General features: G+C 47.8%; 1 protein-coding gene across 2 annotated transcripts in view; it reads left to right on the top strand.

The window, feature by feature from the left end:
* RAB3D (RAB3D, member RAS oncogene family) overlaps positions 1-20,442 on the top strand; it is a 219,476-nt gene that overhangs the window by 21,577 nt on the left and 177,457 nt on the right. The window contains exon 1 of one of the 2 annotated variants that reach the window (XM_078684168.1): positions 16,945-17,180. The exons of the other annotated variant lie outside the window; for it this stretch is intronic. The gene's annotated coding sequence lies outside the window, so the exon portion shown is untranslated. Of the gene's footprint in view, positions 1-16,944; positions 17,181-20,442 lie in introns of those variants that run through there. 2 annotated transcript variants of the gene reach the window in all.

The raw sequence follows: 20,442 nt of genomic DNA, 5'->3' as shown, positions 1-20,442 counted from the left end.
GACTTACTATTAAAGGGGATGGGATTAGGGAGGAGTAAATGGGGTTTAGGGATGGGGGGGGCGTCATCCACCCACACAAAAGTAAGCCATTAGCTTTACTCTATGGTGGAGATATGTAACTTACACTTTTGTAGTAAGTTTGCACTTGGAGTTTAGTAAGTTTGCACTCGGAAGTTGTAAATACTAAGAGTATTAAACTTACTACAAAGTGTAAACTTACTCAAAAGTGTAACACCTTTGTGAGTCAGGCCATATAACTTTGAAGTGATTGATACAATTATTGTCGTTATGACCTTATTTTAATCATAAAATATGTTCGATTTTACTAAATTTGTCTGAGAGCTTTACCGAGTGGTTTCTTAATTCAAGTGTAGTGTTGGTACCACCAACTCTTTAAAACAATCTATGGTGTATCCCCTCGTCTCGGTTTTGCTATTGTACGAGGTAGACCAGGCTTTCTTAGAGAAGCAGGGTTTTCCTGACTAGGAGCACATTTTGCACATTGGTGAGGGAATGTGTCCCACCGAGCAACCCGACTTTCTGTTACATGTACCTGAGGTATATAAGGCCTACTGTACCAAGGGAGCCTTTGTATGAGTAGACTCTGCCACCTGTACCACTGTGCAGGTCTCCTTCTGCTAACTAAATGTTATACTGGCTTGCTGTTAATGCAACATCCACTGAAAATGTTCCTAAGGTGAGCCCTGAGACGTTCCTAAAGTGATCCCAGAGACATTCCAAAAGTGAGCCCAGAGACATTCCTAAGGTGATCCCTGAGACATTCCTACAGTGAGCCATGAGACATTCCTAAGGTGATCCCTGAGACATTCCTACAGTGAGCCATGAGACATTCCTAAGGTGATCCATGAGACATTCCTACAGTGAGCCATGAGACATTCCTAAGGTGATCCCTGAGACATTCCTAAGGTGATCCCTGAGACATTCCTAAGGTGATCCCTGAGACATTCCTAAGGTGATCCCTGAGACATTCCTAAGGTGATCCCTGAGATATTCCTAAAGTGAGCCATGAGACATTCCTAAGGTGATCCCTGAGATATTCCTAAAGTGAGCCATGAGACATTCCTAAGGTGATCCCTGAGATATTCCTAAAGTGAGCCTAGAGACATTCCTAAGGTGATCCCTGAGATATTCCTAAAGTGAGCCATGAGACATTCCTAAGGTGATCCCTGAGATATTCCTAAAGTGAGCCATGAGACATTCCTAAGGTGATCCCTGAGATATTCCTAAAGTGAGCCCAGAGACATTCCTAAGGTGAGCTGTGAGACTTTCCTATAGTGAGCCCAGAGACATTCCTAGAGTGAGCCCTGAGACATTCCTAAGGTGAGCCCTGAGACATTCCTAAAGTGAGCCGTGAGACATTCCTACAGTGAGCCCTGAGACATTCCTAAGGTGAGCCGTGAGACATTCCTAAAGTGAGCCCTGAGACATTCCTAAGGTGAGCCGTGAGACATTCCTAGAGTGAGCCCAGAGACATTCCTAGAGTGAGCCCAGAGACATTCCTAGAGTGAGCCCAGAGACATTCCTATAGTGAGCCGTGAGACATTCCTAAAGTGAGCCCAGAGACATTCCTAGAGTGAGCCCTGAGACATTCCTAAGGTGAGCCGTGAGACATTCCTAAAGTGAGCCCAGAGACATTCCTAAAGTGAGCCCTGAGACATTCCTAGAGAGAGCCCTAGGACATTCCTCAAATGAGCCCTGAGATATTCCTAAAGTGAGTCCTGAGACATTCCTCATGTGAGCCCAGAGACTCACCTTGGAGTGTTTGGGGGGGGTTGGGGGGGTGGCCGGTGACAGAAAGCATCATAGGGGGGCGCCTTGGACTATTGTTTATGGTGCACCCCACAAACTTAATTGTTACCTGGATTACTTCAAATAAGTTTTTGACAACACCCAATAATGGTTATCGTTTTATTGTTCTCGGAAAATAAAACGGCTGTACATCCACAAACTCCTGAACTGTCTTATTGGCTGCTAATCAATTTCTGGCGCACACTGACAGTGGGATTTCTACATCTGCAGGAAGAAAAAGTGCTCCTCTGTTCTGGTCTTCAGAATAGATATGTTGGGGAGTAAAGAATCTGAGGTACTGGGTTTTTAAGAACTGGCACAGAACCGGCAACCCAGCGGTGTCAGGGTACACCCAGAGACCTCGAGTTCTTCCTGATTCAGACCTACAGAAACTCAGAATCTTCTAGGTGAAGTCAAGGATCGATTTTATTGGCTGCAACCAAGGTAACAAGTGTCCTAGAAGTACAACACACGGGGAGTATATTCTCAGGAGACTGCTCGAATTTACCAAGTCAGGCTTCTCTCTTTATACAGAATATTCGGCTTCAGGCAAACATTCTTCGAATTTTCAATATATCATTTACAGGTTTTGGTTACAAAAGAAAAGCAGAGTCATGATGACATGTACATATTTCATGTCGTGCTGCCCACAACAAATCATCCGGCAAGGCCCAACATTTCATCAGATATCGGTGGACCCCCAATAAAAACGGGTACCTCCCCATCATAAAGAAAATGAAGAAAAGGAGTGGAGACAGATGTGAGCGAGATACGGCAGGTGTGCGCGCTGAAATGGTTTTATGGCTTATTGAGCCTTGATGCTATCTTGCTCGGCCACTGGGAGGGGAACTGACCTAACGAGTTTGGCCTGGGGCAATGGTTTCAACTTGTATAGGTCAAAGAAAAGTCGATTAAGGAGTATGTGTCCTTGTGGAATTGAATTCAGCTGGATTAAGGCCTATGTAAAGGGCAACACATAAATGGAAGCCAAGGGTTCAGAACGCAAATGACGATTTCGAGGTGAAATCGTCACTCGAATGTGCTGAAAATATATGTACATGTTGCGCTCGTCATTCTCGGTCTTTTGATACCAAATTCGTCATACTTCGACGAAGTTTTAATTCTCGAGTCCAGAACGATTATACGAATCCAGAATTTTCAGAACCACTAACCCTCCTTTTGCCCTTACATAGGCAATTAATCTATCCTCATGTTAGTCTGAGTCCAGATCTATATTCCTAAAGTCATTGAGATGTTGCTGTAACATCATTCTAGTACTTAGTTCATCTCTTGACACAGGCTTCCTTACACATGATGTAACACAGAGGCCACATATTGCAGGAGCACACTGTATGCACAGACAGAACAGGAAAAGAATGGCTAAGACCATCCCAATGACCATTAGAATTTTCCATCCCCAGGCAGATATCAGTTCCCAGAACCATCCCATTAACAACCAATCTCCTTTATCCACATGAATAGATTCGGAAATCTTATGTAGTTTGGAGATGGCCTGGTACACCGTTGGAGCGTTATCTGGGATGAAAATGCAGCAGCTAGATTGGATCAATCTGCATACCCCACCTCGGTCTGCAAGTATAACATCTAAAGCGACCCGGTTCTGAAGGGTCATAAGTCGATCCGACTGGAGCTCAGCAGTCAAGTTACTAAGGGCACCAGCAGTTTCGGTCACGGTGGACTCAACTACCCTTGTCAATTGCCTTATGTTCCTACTGTTAGCCATGGATCCCCAGAACGGCAGAAAACCCTTTGCAAAGTCCCCAAATTCTTGACCTGCAGTGTCTTCTTCACTCAAAACACCTCTAACTATCCTTGTCCGGTGGTAGTCTGCCGCTGCTGTGTAGGTGGGAGGCAACAGGAATGAAACAAAACATGAGCCCGAAAAGTCAGGGGGCAACCATGTATAGGCTCTATCATGGCAGATGAAATAAGTACCCTTAGCTGCTAAAAACGCAGGGGAAGTCTGAGACCCAAAAACATACGTTTCTGTACAGACACTTCTCCCTAACTGAGCTCTGGGATTCTTGCCAATACCTTGCAGACACAGGTTACCCTGATGGGGTACAATCCAGATCGGGGAAGACCTCTTTGCTTGCTGTTTCTTACTTAAAGTAGCTCCATATCCGGTCACGTTCCAACCTACATATGCAAGTATCTCATCATCTCAGTATCTTCATAAGAAATTACTTCCTTAATCATGTCAACTATACCTTTGACTAGGGCGCTAGTCTTGAGGTTGTCTTTTACAGAACGTAGGGGTTGGACTTCTCGTGCATATATGAACATTGTTCTGTATGCCCACACAGAGCCATTATGACTGAAAGGCAGAACTAGATAAGGGATACCTTTATCCGAAGTGTGAGGCATAAGACCACACACCCAACAGTTAGTTGTGTTCATTACTAGTTGGTGTTGGTGCAAAAGCTGAACGAAGGAGTTATTAATGAACTCTAACCTTCTATTGGATTCATGGTCAGGAAGAGGGTGAAAAGAATGAGAGGAAACAGTAGGAGGAGGTATGGGCGATGCAGTGGGTGCAAATGTTACACGAAAAGAGAATAAAACGTTACTTATTAAAAATATCATCATACTGAATAACATACAAATGCACAACATTAAAAAACTTTTCTTTGTCATCACTTTGCATAATTTGCGCTTAAAGTTTGTTCGTTTGGCTGGTCTCTCCACATCGGGAAACTCCATCCTCTCTAAAGTGCTGCCCGCGGTGGGAGGTTGCCTCTGCTAGGGGATGCTTCTGTCAGTCTAGGGCAACTCCCTTGGACCAACCAGAACTACCGACCTAACGTCGTCAGCTGCACCCCAAAGACTTTAATCAACCGCGGCCCTAGCAGCGGAACCCGGATGGCGGTTCGAAAAACAAAAAATAAGCAAGTTTCCTAGATGGGAGAGCTGCGCTTTCCAAAAATAGTACTTTGGAGGGGAAAACATGTATTTATTTGTCCATAGGTTTTGGTCTCAATTTGCAAGAGAAATTGTTTTATTAGTTCGTTTTTCTCGGTCTTAAATTATATCGTTGTTTCCCAGGTATTGTCTGATCCGGAAACAAAAGGTCAGGCTCTGCAGTGTTCAATAGCTTGGATGGTGGCACAGCCTTGTGCGAAATGTTCAGAGGTTTCTGGTTCAGAGTCAGTTCTTTTTACGTGCAAATCATTAAAAGGGACGGCATGTGACACGGTATCAGGTTCTGGGTCAGTGACACCCTTCTGGACCCACTGGTCATGAGGCAGAGGAAAAGGGATTTTCTTACAATGGATCCCGTGGACCCAGTTGGCCTTCCCCTCCACCCGAACCGCAGATCTTGTAGAAAGAAGGACGAGGTGAGGCCCGGTCCACCTGGGCTGGTCATTCTTCGTTCTTTGAAAGTTTCTGACAAGAATCCAGGAACCAGGGTCAATGGCGTGACCCGGAGTCTCAGAGACCGGAGGCAGGGTGTTGTGGACCTGTTGATGCAAAACACGCAATTTAGCCGTCAATTCATACAGATAATCGAGCAAAACAGGGTGTTCCAGTTCACTAAATTTTGTGGGTCTAGGCACTCCCCATATATTGGCTGGCCGGCCAAAAACGATCTCATATGGACTAAGTTTCACTCGTGAATGCACAGTCATTCTGGTGGACAGGAGTGCTAAGGGTAGAGCATCAGGCCATTTAAGACCTGTGCTCGCTTGGATTTTGGCCAGTTTGAGTTTTAAAGTGCCATTGTAACATTCTACTAATCCAGCTGATTGGGGGTGATTTGCAGCGTGGAACTTCTGTCGAATACCTAGCCCTTCACACACTCTCTTCATCACACGACCCACAAATTCACTTCCATTGTCAGACCAGACCATTCTAGGCATTCCGAACCTGGGGAAGTACTCTTTCACAAGGGCTTTTGCTGTGGACAAGGCAGTATTGTCTTTTAGGGAATAGGCTTCTACCCATCTTGAAAAAGCACAAACAACAACGAGTACGTATTTTAAATTGTTGCACCTCTCCATGTGGATGAAATCTAGCTGCAAAACCTCGAACGGATACGTAGGAGGTGCAAAGTGACCAGCTGGAGTTGGGGTTCCCCTACCAGGATTGTGTTTCAAACATACCATGCAATTCTTGACAACATTCTCTGCACACTTGGGAATCCCTGAATTCTTCCATACTGAAGCCAACAACTCGCAAATCCCTTTCACGCTGATATGAGCCATTCCATGAGCCATTGTAACTACTGCAAGCACGTACGCATCGGGTAACAACCATCTCTGGTGTTCAGACAATTCAACCCAACAACCATTTGCATCCAGCCTACCCGTACTTTCTCTCCACATGCTCAACTCTTTCTCTGTAGCCTCAGCTTGGATAGATTTCACACTTTCCATCGTGTCCTCACACATTCCCACATCACCAACCCATCTTGCAGGTCCTGCAACATACATCCAGCTCATCACATTCTTTGCAGTTTCTTTCGCGATTTCATCAGCGAATGCATTTCCACGACCAACATCATCAGTCACCTTCTTGTGAGCACTACATTTCACAATCGCCATTTGCAGAGGCAAGGTCAGTGATTCAAGAAGCTCATTCACCAACTGACCATGCTGAATCTTAGCTCCATGCGAAGTCAGGAATCCACGTTCTCTCCACAACCGCCCAAAACTGTGAGCCACTCCAAATGTGTACTGACTATCAGTGTAGATAGTCACTTTCATTCCCTTGGACAATACACATGCTCTCGTGAGTGCAATTAATTCTGCTGCTTGAGCCGAATTATGTGGGACACGTGCAGCTTCAACAACTGTATGCAAAGTCGTGACAGCATATGCTGCAGTTGTGTCACCACTCGGGAGCTTGAAGCATGAACCATCCACCCATAATGTACCATCACATTCAGCAAGAGGAGTATCGGATAGGTCTACTCTCCCTTTCGTCTCCTCCTCTGCTCTGAGAAAACAATCGTGCTGTTCTGAAACATCTGATTCCTCTGCAATTGGCAACAATGTGGCTAGATTCAAAGTACTGCACCTTTTTATGTGCACATGACTCGCTAACAGTGTCAATTCGTAACTGGACAATCGAGCACTAGTTAAGTGCTGTGTCTTGGTTCTATTTAACAACGTGTCTACTGCATGTGGGACCATCACGACCAGTGTGTTATTCATTACTAGACCAGCAGACTGTTGAATAGAAACAGCTGCTGCTGCTGTGGCTCTTAAACAACTTGGCAATGCTTTAGCTACCAGATCCAAAGTCGATGAAAAATAGGCACATGGACGCTGCCTACCTCCAAACAACTGAGTCAACACAGACAATGCACAGCCCTCTTTCTCGTGGACATACAATGTGAAAGGCTTACTGTAGTCGGGGGTACCCAACACAGGAGCCGAACATAATGCTGTGCGCAATGCGAGAAAACTTTTCTGACACTCTTCAGACCAAGGAATGGGATTGGGTGTGCCTTTACATGTTAATGCCACCAAAGGTTTGGCCAATAATGAAAAATTTGGAATCCACTGTCTACAGTACGATGTAATGCCCAAGAAAGCACGCACTTCTCTCTGTGTTCGTGGCACACTCAATTTCGCTATTGCCTGAATTCTTTCTGGGGTCAGTTTCCTTCCCTCCTTCGATAAGAGGTGACCTAAGTAGGTCACTTCTTGTCGGCAGTATTGCAGTTTGGAAAGTGACACCTTATGATGTAAATCACACAGATGGCGTAACAATGACGTTGTTGCTTTCTTACAAATTTTCTCAGTATCTGCAGCAATAAGTAAATCGTCAACATACTGTACAAGAGTAGCACCTTTAGGCAAAACAATCGTATCAAGCTGTGTTTTTAGAGCTTGACTATATATTGATGGACTTTCACAGTAGCCCTGAGGAGCGCGTTTAAAGCGGAAGCTGCGGCCTCCTAAACTGAAGGAAAAAATATCCCTGCTTTCCTCGGCAATCGGGATGCTGAAGAAAGCATTCTTCAGGTCAATCACCGAAAACCAAGAGGCAGAAGCTGGAATCATAGTCAATAATGTGGTAATGTCGGGGACAACTGGGAATTGTGGCACAACTATTTTATTGACCTCTCTAAGATCAATCACGAATCTGTACACGGGTGGCTGAGAAGGGTCAGTTCGTTTTAAAACAGGCAGAACAGGACTATTGCAAACGTTGCCTCGTGTTTCTTCAATCACATCCTTTTCAATTAATTCATAAACGATCGCTAGCAACGCTTTTTCACCTTCACTAGAAAGTCGGCATTGGGGAATTCGTGGCATTTTCACATTGGCTTTCAATGTTACAACATATGGTGGTATTTCTAGAAGACCCACATCATTAGGACCCGCGGCCCAAAGGATATCTGGAAGAAACGACAGTTCTGCTGGAAGTTTATCTTTTGACAGGTACATGGGAGAAACCACTTTCTTACCTAAAGTAAGTGGTACTCCTGAAGGAGAACAGTACAAAGTTGCATATAATCGTTTTAGCAAATCCAATCCTAGCAAGTTTTCACCACAACCTGTTGTCAGAATGAGGGGTGCTTCGAATTCGCAAGGACCAACAGAAAGAGACAAAGGGTCAGAAATCGGATTTCTAACTGGGGCGCCAGAAAAACCTACGGAAACGTTCGTTTCGCCAGACAAAGGTGCGCCAGGGAGTTTGGAGTGCATAATAGAACTCTTCATAGCACCAGTATCCAAAAGAAAAGGTTCCGACACACCTGATGTAATCACCTCAACGTATGGTCCACTCTGATCTACTGGAACTGAAACAAATCCCTCTCTTTGTCTATGGCTGTCCTAGCAATCATAAGTTTCCCAATTCTCACTTTCTGTATAGTAATCATCAACATAGTATTGAGCTGTTCTGTCAGATGTGTTGTTCTGCTGATCGAACCTATTCATAGAATTTTGTGGTGGAAGTGGACGTGCGTTTTGGGGGACGTTTCCACGTCCTCTACCTCTAGAGGCTTGCTGAACACCTCGACCTCTTGTGTTTGAACCACCATTTGCACGCTGTAACAGAATTGGACAATTATTCTTAAAATGACCTTCTTCCTTGCAATATAAACACTGATTGGGGCCTACAGTGACACGTGGCTGAGTATACTCGACTCTTTGCGAGTTCCTTTGATATTGTTGAGGGTGCTGAAAGTTATTCTGATAGTTATTCTGACCATTTTTATTCTGATTACCACCACCACGTGGCGGATATGCTTGTTGTAACAAAACCTTCGTTTTCAACTCCTTAGTTTTCTTTTCTGCTCTGTCTTTCTCGTCTTTGTCCCTATTTTCGTAGTACTGTGCTGTAGCTAATATCTGCGCTGAAGACGAAACTGCCCAAGAACTTTCTGAATCCTTTAACTTTTTACACAATTCTGGAAGTAGATTGTGCACGAATTTATCGACGAACAATCTCTGACCACCTTCGGTGGTCATATCCTGACCACTGTGATCGACAAATGTTTCTTCAAACCTGGTGAAGAAATCTGAGACAGTTTCTTCTTTCTTCTGCTTGCATGCAGACAACTTGTCCCAATTTACACGTATTGCAGGCATTATCGTTTTCATGTAATCTACTATTTTACCGGGGAGTTCTGCTATCAAAGGCTCAGGCTTGGCACCACCAATTTGTCGGGCATCTGTGGCAGCAATATTAGCCCATGAGTCACCCAACTCTTGATCGTGATCTGTATGGCGAATTTTACTCCATAAAGGCTGTGGAACAACATTCCCAAATAGCATATCGATATCGGCTAAATTCATTATACATGACCCAGCAGTTTGTGACAACTCTTTGTAATACCCTGCAGGATTTTTACGCGGATCAGGTAACGTCTGTTTGAGTGCTAAAACTTCAGCTCGCTTCCATGGGACATGTACCCATACACGCTGAAAATGTGGCAGAATAGGGGGGTTAGCAGTCGTGTCGCCCTCTCTCCATTGTGGGGGAACTTCCCTCATAGGGTATTGTCGCGCCTTTTTCCTACCAGATGCACTAGGCTCAGATTGTGACCCAGAACTGTTCCCCTTACACGATAGGATAACAATATTTCAATCGCTTTCTCGACATCGGGACCTACAATCATACCCTCTCCAAACTTAAACCGTACATGACACAATTCCTGCGGGATGCATTCTAAATCATTGTCTTCCAAATCCTCACAAAGGAAAACACACATCTGTTCGAAAACATATCTCTGCGTCGGTGCTTCCCATTGATGGAAGACTTCCATGACAGACTCTATATCATATTTTACAGTGTCCATAACCCATTTTCGTGCTAAACGATTCAATGAGTCTCTCTCTTGATAGTCAGGCAGTCGACTTCGCAACTGTCTGCGTTCCATGTTAGGGGTCGTGGTAGGCGACCCGAAAAGAGGCGAGAAAAGGTTAGTGACAGTGCTGGCCATTTTCTGCAGAATGGAAGGTGAAACTGAAGGAAGAACGGGTGGAAGAACGGGGTGAGACAAGGCAGGGTCAGAAGCAATAGCAGAGGGATCTTTAGGAGAAACAGAAGGTGCACTAGGCGAAGTGGTAGAAAACACAGGTGAAACAGAGGTGATCGGTGGGCCTTGAGGAGGCTGTACCAGGGAAGTATGAGCCAGCTGAAGAGTAGCTGGTGGGTGCTGTAGAGAAGCAGGAGGCAATGCAATTACAGGTTGCGCAACTAAAGGCTGCGGAGGTGCCGTAGCATTCTGTGCATAGGGGGGTGGCGAACTTAACAGGTGTGACATTAACTGATCTTTTTCATGCTCTTTTGCTGCATCTTGCTTAAGACGCGGCAAAACTGGATAGCATTTATCTATTGCCATTTTACGTTGCCTGTGCAACTGCTCACTCATCTGCTCTTCTTCATTGTCTTTAAACTGTATAGCAGCTTGCATTACTGAAAGTCCCCCTTCTCTCTTATTTTTCTTAGCTAATTTGATTTCCTTTTGTTTGGCTTCTTTACGCCATAGGCGGAAAGAGTCAAACATTGCCGGCCGGGCTTTCTTTTTGAACAGTTTAACTTCGAGGTTATCTAAGATTTCGGTATCAAAGCTACCATATTGGGGCAATTTTAAAACACCATCTTTTCTGGTGTATTTGATCCACACTTCATTGTATGTGATGGGGCCTACCCCATGTTTCACATATAACTCGTAAGTTGGAGTTCCAACCGGAGGAACCGGACATGAGTCCTCCAATCGGGAGTCCCTATTATTACCACCAAGACAAAACAAATTTCCAAGTCTAAGACTAGGCATCTTCGCTCTCTAGTCTAGTTCCAAACTTCGAAGGATTATCGATTATGATAGTTCTTGTGAATACACAAGTCCCTCGGTTTTGGTGCTTGCAAGTACCAAATCAAAACCATCCCAAGGGATACCAAAAACGACGAAACCAACTAAGGACTGGGAGACGCTCCACTTATACTTAACTGAAATATCGATGACTTCACCAGAAGACTCGTCTCAGTGTTTCGCTCTACCAAACTTCAAGGGTCCAAATCAGGGCGATAGCCAGGGCAGCAGTCCTTCGTAGCCATTGGGAAGCGGGGAACCTCGCAGCAAAGACCTTCGGACCACGTCGACATGCAGGGGTCGTTGAAGTGGTTGGCCGTCCTCCGAAATTTCCACACGAAGCTCCTCACGAACCTCTGGCTGGGCTGGTACCACTGGAATCGCCCCAAACGTTGGGCGCCAACTGAGGTACTGGGTTTTTAAGAACTGGCACAGAACCGGCAACCCAGCGGTGTCAGGGTACACCCAGAGACCTCTAGTTCTTCCTGATTCAGACCTACAGAAACTCAGAGTCTTCTAGGTGAAGTCAAGGATCGATTTTATTGGCTGCAACCAAGGTAACAAGTGTCCTAGAAGTACAACACACGGGGAGTATATTCTCAGGAGACTGCTCGAATTTACCAAGTCAGGCTTCTCTCTTTATACAGAATATTCGGCTTCAGGCAAACATTCTTCGAATTTGCAATATATCATTTACAGGTTTTGGTTACAAAAGAAAAGCAGAGTCATGATGACATGTACATATTTCATGTTGTGCTGCCCACAACAAATCATCCGGCAAGGCCCAACATTTCATCAGATATCGGTGGACCCCCAATAAAAACGGGTACCTCCCCATCATAAAGAAAATGAAGAAAAGGAGTGGAGACAGATGTGAGCGAGATACGGCAGGTGTGCGCGCTGAAATGGTTTTATGGCTTGTTGAGCCTTAATGCTATCTTGCTCGGCCACTGGGAGGGGAACTGACCTAACGAGTTTGGCCTGGGGCAATGGTTTCAACTTGTATAGGTCAAAGAAAAGTCGATTAAGGAGTATGTGTCCTTGTGGAATTGAATTCAGCTGGATTAAGGCCTATGTAAAGGGCAACACATAAATGGAAGCCAAGGGTTCAGAACGCAAATGACGATTTCGAGGTGAAATCGTCACTCGAATGTGCTGAAAATATATGTACATGTTGCGCTCGTCATTCTCGGTCTTTTGATACCAAATTTGTCATACTTCGACGAAGTTTTAATTCTCGAGTCAGAACGATTATACGAATCCAGAATTTTCAGAACCACAAATCTAAGGGGCAGGCCTTCTTGGCTTAGACCGATTTAGCTTTAGTATTAATCCATGCGCTGTCCACATGGTGATGCTTTTACAGCACTTTGAGAGTTGTCAGTGCAGGATGTATTTATGGCTAAATGATGGGCAGCGTCAGGGAAAAATGTTCAACAGCAAGGTGCAGGAGACAGTCTGATATGGCCTCATGTAAGTCAAAACTTGTCCGATTGACTATCTTATTATTCTGGAATATGGAACAAAAGCAAATCAGCACATATGCGAAATGAGGGTGAGGCTGGTTGCAAGGGTTGGGGAGTGGAAGGTAGATTATGGGTCGGGGCACTTAGCAGAGGTATCACATCTTCTAGGCAGTGGTGGTTGGTATGTGAAGTGTTGGAAAGGTTGCATATGTATAACAGAGACAAGATGGATATATTTATTGCAGTAGAGGGGGGAAACAAATGAGACATTTTGTGTGTTGCTAGTGGGAGTGATCAAGTGGGCCAAGATTGAGCATTTACAGTCATGGGGGGTGGGAGCATGAATGAACCATGGCCAGTGGCGTAACGAACCTTGAGGGGGCCCCCCTGCAGGGTACGTGAAGGGCCCCCCTCCCGGACTCAATCTAGTGCTCCCCAGTAGAAGTGCGGTGCTGATGGGGCCCCCTGGACGGTGAGGGCCCCCCCAACGCCGCAGGGGCTGCAGGGGCCTGTGTTACGCCCCTGACCATGGCGTCTTATGAGAGGCCCATCAGATGCCTTCGAGGCGAGCGGGTGGACACCCCTGCTGCTACTGACGCTCTGACTCCTTACCTTGGAGAGAGGTTAGATATACCTTGAAATGGTGAAGCTATCGCTGGAGGAGAGACATCCCCCGGGGATGCGAGGTGAATCCTAACCAGATTGTGATTGACGGAAAGGCGGGTACAGCTCATCTATTTAAAGGTTGAAGTTGGGGATACCACACCAATTCGCAGAAGGTCAGACGACAAGAGACAGTCGGAGAGACCCACTTCAATAGAGTTGATCTTCCACCTGGGCGCAGGGAAGGAGTGGATGGCTCACAAGCACCTGCCACGCGCCCCTGTGCCCTCTCCCTCCAGAAGTGGATGGGAGCAAGTCACGTGGGAGGTAGACACTGCACAATGCCCTGGCACATGCACCGAGAAGAATTGAAAATCCAAGCAAGGGTTGCGAGAGCAGGGTCAGAGCATGCTCCGGCTGGGCCTGGGGGAGAAGAGAAAGCACAACTGCCCCATGGCAGGCCTGTCACAGAGGTGGGCTGGACCACGGGTAGAGAACAGTAACGAAGCAATGGTGTCAGTGAAAGAGAGGACATTCCCCCACCACCATCCCTTGTTAGTAATAAGAATCAGCCACAAATTGTGGTGTTGATGAGGTTGCCCGCGGCACACTCACTGTGCCCACTCAAGAGAGCAGCCACCCTGGTGCCACATTAGGCACAGCAACATGTCTAGTGGTTGGGACTCTCCGGTGTCCCCAAAGTCCGGCGCGGGCCACGCGTCACTTGCGGCGCAGCAGAGGATGGGGGCAAGGTACTTATACCTGCCTCCGCCCATATGGCTTTCCTTTCGTGCCTTCTGGTCACGCCGAGCAGAAGTGTCACAAGATGGAACTATGGGCACATGATGGATGTTGTTGCCGCACGGTCCTCACTATTGACAGCATCAAGGATTTACTACAAATTACCACTGAGACGGACCAATTTAGGTATCCCAGCTAGCAGATCAAGTTAGTTAACCCAGCCTAGGGGTCGGAGGGGAGGACATGTCCAGACAAATATTGCTTTCATTTCAGTTAATTTGATTTCAACACTGGGACTGGGGCCACTACTCCTTCCACAGTGCAGCGTGAGAAGGAAAAGAAAGTGTATAGAAAGCACAAGAGTTGAATATGGTTAAACTAACCAAGGGACTGACTGGGTGATGCACCTAGGACAAGTACCCACTGGTACTGGATATGACGTATTATTGGTTCAATAGAGCTGCAGCAATAAAACGGTTGAGGTGCAAAACTTAGTGGCCAGTTAACTGGAATGTGCTCTCAGCAAAACCAGAGTGTACCATAGGACGCTTCTCTTTAAAGTTAGAGACTGCTCTATGGGAGGTACAGCCATTAGGTGTAGGAGTGGTTGCCCTAGAAAGTAGACAGGCTTCTCAAGGTGCGGGGAACACTTTTGTGGAGGACAATGGCTGTCAAAGAGTATTAAAGCAATTCACAATTCTATAAGTTAGGAGAGGGCAGGCAAGATTTGAGCTTTCAGTTACCCAAACTTTCTCCAGGAAAAAGCTTCCTTGTCTGCATCCCGGCAATATCTGGCAGAATTTGGGTGCTGGGCAAACCACGCCAAGGTGGGTGCAGCAGTACGGCAACACAGCAGCCTCCTAAAGTCTGCAGTTAGAGTGGGGGTGGATTTGGTACATATTGTTCCCCTGTCCTCACCTCCCAGAAGCTTTTCCATGCTCTTGCCTGCATTCTGGTATACTTTAGCAGAAGTTTAGCACTAGCCTACTAGGGTGGGGACATCACTAGGGTGACTCAGCTGCTAAAGATCATAGTCAGATGGTGCCAGGCTTGCAGACATGGTGACTTGAAGCAGAATGCTGGAAGGATGACTGTGGGTAAAGGGTTCCAGCAATGAAGCTATTATACCCCGCAGCCCTTTAGCCAGGTGGGTTGCGTTAGTTTGTCATTCTGAAAAGTGTGCTGTGGCTTCTACAGGTTCAGAAATTGGTTTTGGAGCAGAGATGATGATTATCACCAGAACCAATCTGGCATCCTTAGTTAAGAAGGGGCAGGACATTTTATTCATATGTTTTACTCTTAGTTCTCACTATGCAAAGGCATTGGCAGCTTTTCTGCACACTAGTATACCTTTAGCAAAGGTCTGGCTATGGGCTACATACGCTAAGGTGGGGACAGTATGGCGACATACAGCTGCAGATCGCAGTCAGGTTGACAGGTTGCAGGCAATAAGGACATGATATGTTGCAGAATAATTGAGTACACTTGGGGGACTTCAGGCCTCACCCCCTGTTTTTACATCCAATTTTGTCTTGTTTTTGGAGGGAGAGGATCACTGGGCGTCCTCAAATGGACATGACACAGCTTAAATTCGATACATGCCTACATTTCACTTGCTGGTGCGGCACATGGTAGTCAGACTGAACCCTGATATTTGGGACCATCCAAGTAATGGGGGCAAACAAGGGCTAAGTCAGTCCCCAAATAAAAATGCACAAATTTGCACACAGTGCGCAATGGATTGTGTCACACAGAGCTGTGGTTACGAAGAGAGCTGTCGTTTTAAATCCCCTAGGGGTCCTATATCTTGCTGTTGCTGTACTCCCACACAAATGGAGGTCAGCGGATAAAGATATGGGTGTTGTGTTGGCCACAAACAATTACTTATTTAAACAAAGGGACATACTTTGGAACTCTGGTTAAAGAGGAGAACGGTAGTTCCCAGCTTCCAGGGAGGCCATTCGTACTTTCCTACAGAAGGATAAATAAAGCCAAGTACAAGCCCACCAAGCAGGAAAGATTGGTTTAACTCAAATTCAAAATCTTTAAAATAAGAAGGGCTTGGTAAATGAGGCATGGCCTCGTTAGCGCAAACACAACATGGTACCCCGATAGGGAAGGGGCACACCTGCCAGAGGTTGATAGGGAATTGGTCCAGCTGGAAGGACTGGTATCTGCAGGTTGCAGGAGGTTATGGAGCCTGCCATGGTGGGGGGCCCCGAAATGATGGCGGTCACATCCAGGGCTTTGGCAGAGTTACAGGGTGATCCGGAGGCTGAATGGTACATAGAGGTACCCTCTTCAGGAGCACAATACAGGTGCATATGCCAAACAACCCCAGAAGTCTTTACAAAAGGACCCTGGGGGAAAATGACGGCACCCAGCTCGTTTTTCGGGTGGTTGTAAGCCTGGGCAACTTGGGGCTTGCCTGATCACGCTCCGCCCCTAAAAATTCATGAGTAAAGGGATGGACTCGTTGTCCATTGTATTTAAGGGGGATAATCCCCACTAAATGGTAGCACTGATTGGGTTGGCCACGGTGCAGTTGGCTCATCAGCAGCAGGGCAGCTTAGGTCAGTCACCGCTGCCTGCCCATGGATCGCCCTTAAGTTGACCCACCGCGTTGGCATATTTCTTGTATGAAATAAAACCTGCAGCAACAAGTTTTCCAACCAACATTTCTTGTGTGTTTATTTATTGATGTGCATGCTATGTTCTTCATGCGGGGTGAGTGGCCCATATTGGCACTCTGGACTCTCACACTTCTGTGCCCCGGTGCCACTGCTCCTGCTGTACGAGTGAGAGCACCATGCAGAGGGAGAGCAGCAGCAGCCAAGGGTGGAGAGAGGAAGGAGTGGAAAAGTAGAGGCCGACCTAGGGGTAGGAAAGAGGGGCAGGAGTCAGCCTGGTTGTGGGATGGCAGATTTGAGCAGGAGGCAGGCCAGGCCCGGAGAGGGAGGCACCCGAGGCCGGGCCTGCCGAGGAGGGCTGGGCCTGGCAGGAGAGGCTGCCAGCACAGGAGGGCCGCAGTGGGTGGATGCTGCCCAGGGTTGATTGTTGAGGTCTGCTGTGAAAGCGACACCCCTCCCCTCGCGCGCCTTCCCTCCCTCTCTCTCACTCCTGCACTGGGCTGCCTCAGCTTGGAATTAGGGATCGGTAAATAAGCCAGATCCGGGTGTGAGGCGAGAGCTGCGCGCAGAGGGAGAGACCGCAGAGACCGAGGCGGACGTGCTCCCGAGCTGCGGCCTGAGACCAGCCCCTGCAAGGTAACCTGTCCCCCTCCTTCGGCCTCCCCCGCCCCGCCTGTCCGTCTCGCCACAAGGTGGAATTTGCTTCATTTCCTGGTATTTGAAGTTTTCTTTATAACTGTCCTGATCCAGAGACGCGGGGTGCATTTTGGGGGTTTCGGTGTTCTAGAGACCGGGGCTCGGTTTCCCCAAGCTGGACGGAGCGGCTAAGAAGTTCGTCTCTTCGTCATTCTGCAGAACAGCTGGCGCGGGTGAGGTGCTGCTGCACCGCAGAGGTGTCGGTGTTTGAATGCAGATGGGGTGGGGTCGGAGGCGTCTCATACATACTATCTTAAAGGGCTGTCAGCGGGTGCATTGGCGCGTTCAATCTGCCCATCTGATATAACAGCTGCGATCAAATGTTAATTAACAGCAGGCAAGGTAGCTCATCGGGTTGAGCGCTTCCGCCGGAGATCAGTGTAAACTTCAGGTCACGGCTCCCGGGCCTGGTGTGATAGCTTGAGGGGTCCGTGCGCCTGTAGCGAAGTCTGTGTGTAACATGGAAGTCATCTGTTCGTTTTCTCTGGCGTGCATGCGTCGATCCATGTGCTTTAAAGTGCGCGCAGCAGGCACCTGGGCAACCAGCACATCACGAATCCCGGAAAGGTCGACTCAGCCTGTCATGCCGGCTATTTAAACCCGTCACTGCATGCGCTGTTATAAAATGCTCAATATATTGTTCGCTCTATTGGATGTTGGGTTTCAGGTTGTGCCCGGGGCTGGGTTTTCCTGCGTACCTGGGTGTGGGGAGCTGAGAGGCGGTGCACGTCCTGGAATGCCAGCCGCGCATAAGGCATACGTGTATTTCCACAGCCTGGTCACAGTTGCTGGCGCACCAGGAACAGCGGCCGGAGCGGCGCCAGAGCCCCCGCCGCCCACCCTAGCTGTCACTTCACAGGCCGCTCTCTAGGGAGCGGGTCTTTGTCCACAGACCCTCACCCCGGCTGTCATTTGTGGAGCTGGGGGCTTTACTCACAGGCCCCATCGGCTCCTCCACGTTTAATAGGATTGTCCTATTGGTATGATAGTTTTACCGAGGTGGCCCCCTGTGGAGGGACACCCGAGACCCCTTCCGTAGCTGGCCCCAGTAAGGGCTAAGGATGTCTTAAAGGCCGGGGGCTGTTTCCAGACGCCCCCTCCCAGGTGCCCCCATGTGTACGGTTGCCGCATAGACCCTGGACCGCAGCCGGCGGTCCTCGCTTGCGATGGGCATTGCTCCCGCTGTCTGTCACCATCTGTTTCCTGTCTCTAAGAGGTGGGAAGCCCCCTGACTGTCCTTTCACGAGGGTGGGTGGCGGGAAGACCTCCCCTCACACGGGTGGTGCCTCTGGAGGTAGTAGTCTTACCGACACTGAGGGTCGGCCCCTGCTGCACCGAGGGGTGGGGCGGGGAGCTGTCCACAAGCTCTCCTCGGCTGTTGACAGTGGACAGCCACCAGCAGACTCCCCTCCCCTCCCCCGCAGGCAGCTGGCCACACCCCCAGCATCTCCCCTGCCCGCCCTCCCTCCTCGGGGACTGCTCGCCACCGGACTCCTAGGATGCGTTCAGAGATGCACGGGCCTGTTAGGGGTGAGGTTGTTTCCCACAAGCCGCCCCGCGCCCAAGACCGCCCTAAGCTCTTGCCTCGGAGCTGGCCTTTTGTCACCTGTCCGCTTCCTCCTGTTTTCCAGTAACAGGTCCTCGACTTTTTATAGGTCCAGGAATGGCATTCTATTATATCCGATTAATTTCGAGTGCCTCTGTAAAAACCCATTTAAACTCTCCCAAACAGCCAGCCAGAAGGAGAGGTTAAAGATGATATGGTGTAAAGAGTAATGTAACATATAGGAAGAAAATTCAGTGTATGTGTAAAACCCATGCAAGCACTCCTGAACAGCCAGCGAGTGTGGCCAACAACGATAAAGCGCTAATAATAATAATACATCTGATTAGTACCTGGAGGGAGGAAGGGGTATTGTTTGTACTGGTGAGGCCCAGTTCTGAGCAGCGGCGGACCAGTGTTTATTGGTCGCCACATGCTATGTCGAGTTGCCCTCGTGCCTGCAGTGGTTGGATGTGGAGTGAGCTGTGGATTGGCTTGGTGCTGGACAGTGGCAAAAAGAACAATTGATGGACAGAAGGCAGAACAAAGTCATACATTCACCCCAGTACAGAGATCTGGGCCTAAATCCATCGTTTTTTTTGCTCCCCATGCCATTCCAGTTTGAACCCAGCCATATGCAAATCAGTCTTGACCCTGCGCCCAATGGGAACAGCCAAGCCCGAACTGTCAGGCCAGGTGGACAGTGGCTGGACTCAGTGTTGGTTGTTGGTTGGACCCAGTTCAGAGCCCTGGCGTGACCATTTGCTGAGCCTGGCCAGACAATATGCTGCATCATGGTTGGACCATGCGCTGAGCTGGGGCTGAACCCACTGCTGAGATGTGTCGGGATCCATTGCTGAATGGTGACTATCTCGTGGTTGGCAGGTGATGGCCCTGAGCTGAGGCTTGGCTGGGGTTGGTGTTGATCTGTGGCAGTAGCAGTTGCGGAGCTCTGGCTGGAGCTTTGCATATTGGCTTCTATCCAGCATTCTCTTGATGTCCCGGGGCCCTCCTACTATGGGTCCTTAGTAACTGGGCCAAGTACTGACCCATCCAGCACTTGACAATCAGTGGTAGCACAAGTCAAGCGTTCCAAGGTTCTTCTAATGGAGGTAGGTGTCACACTTACACAGGCTCACGACTCAAAATGCAGTCAGTAACAACAATAAGGTGAGCGTGGGGCGCCTATCCTTTAGGAGACCATGGTGTCAACACTGCAGAGGACATTTCCAATTTACACCAGTAACACGATATTTCTTTAGAGCAGATGATATATCTATGTAGGGACAGAGGCTGGAGGGCTTGCAGGATCTGGGAGAGTGAGGTATGTGCTGATTTCATTAGGGACCAATATGAGACATTGGGTGAAAGCCAGAAGAATGTGGTAGTCCCTCAGAAGGAAACATGTTAGGAATGCACTTTTCAGGATTTCCCCAGCACAATACCCCTGTTTATTTCCAGAATTTCCCCAGTATGTACACTGCCTTTCTAGGGTACCACTGTCACCCGTTCCAGTAGTAAATCCCTGGGGTGGGTCGAAGCTAGAAAATACCATAAGCTTACAGTTGGCTCTCCAGAAAGCTAAAAGAGAGCAGAAGGTTAAGGCCAGAAGTTTGAGAGGGAGAAGCAGAGAAAGGCTCACCTAGAACTAGAGGAGCA

This window comes from Lissotriton helveticus, chromosome 1_1, assembly GCF_964261635.1.
Source record: "Lissotriton helveticus chromosome 1_1, aLisHel1.1, whole genome shotgun sequence".
Classification (NCBI taxonomy): domain Eukaryota; kingdom Metazoa; phylum Chordata; class Amphibia; order Caudata; family Salamandridae; genus Lissotriton; species Lissotriton helveticus.
This window is presented reverse-complemented; position numbering and strand designations above follow the sequence as displayed.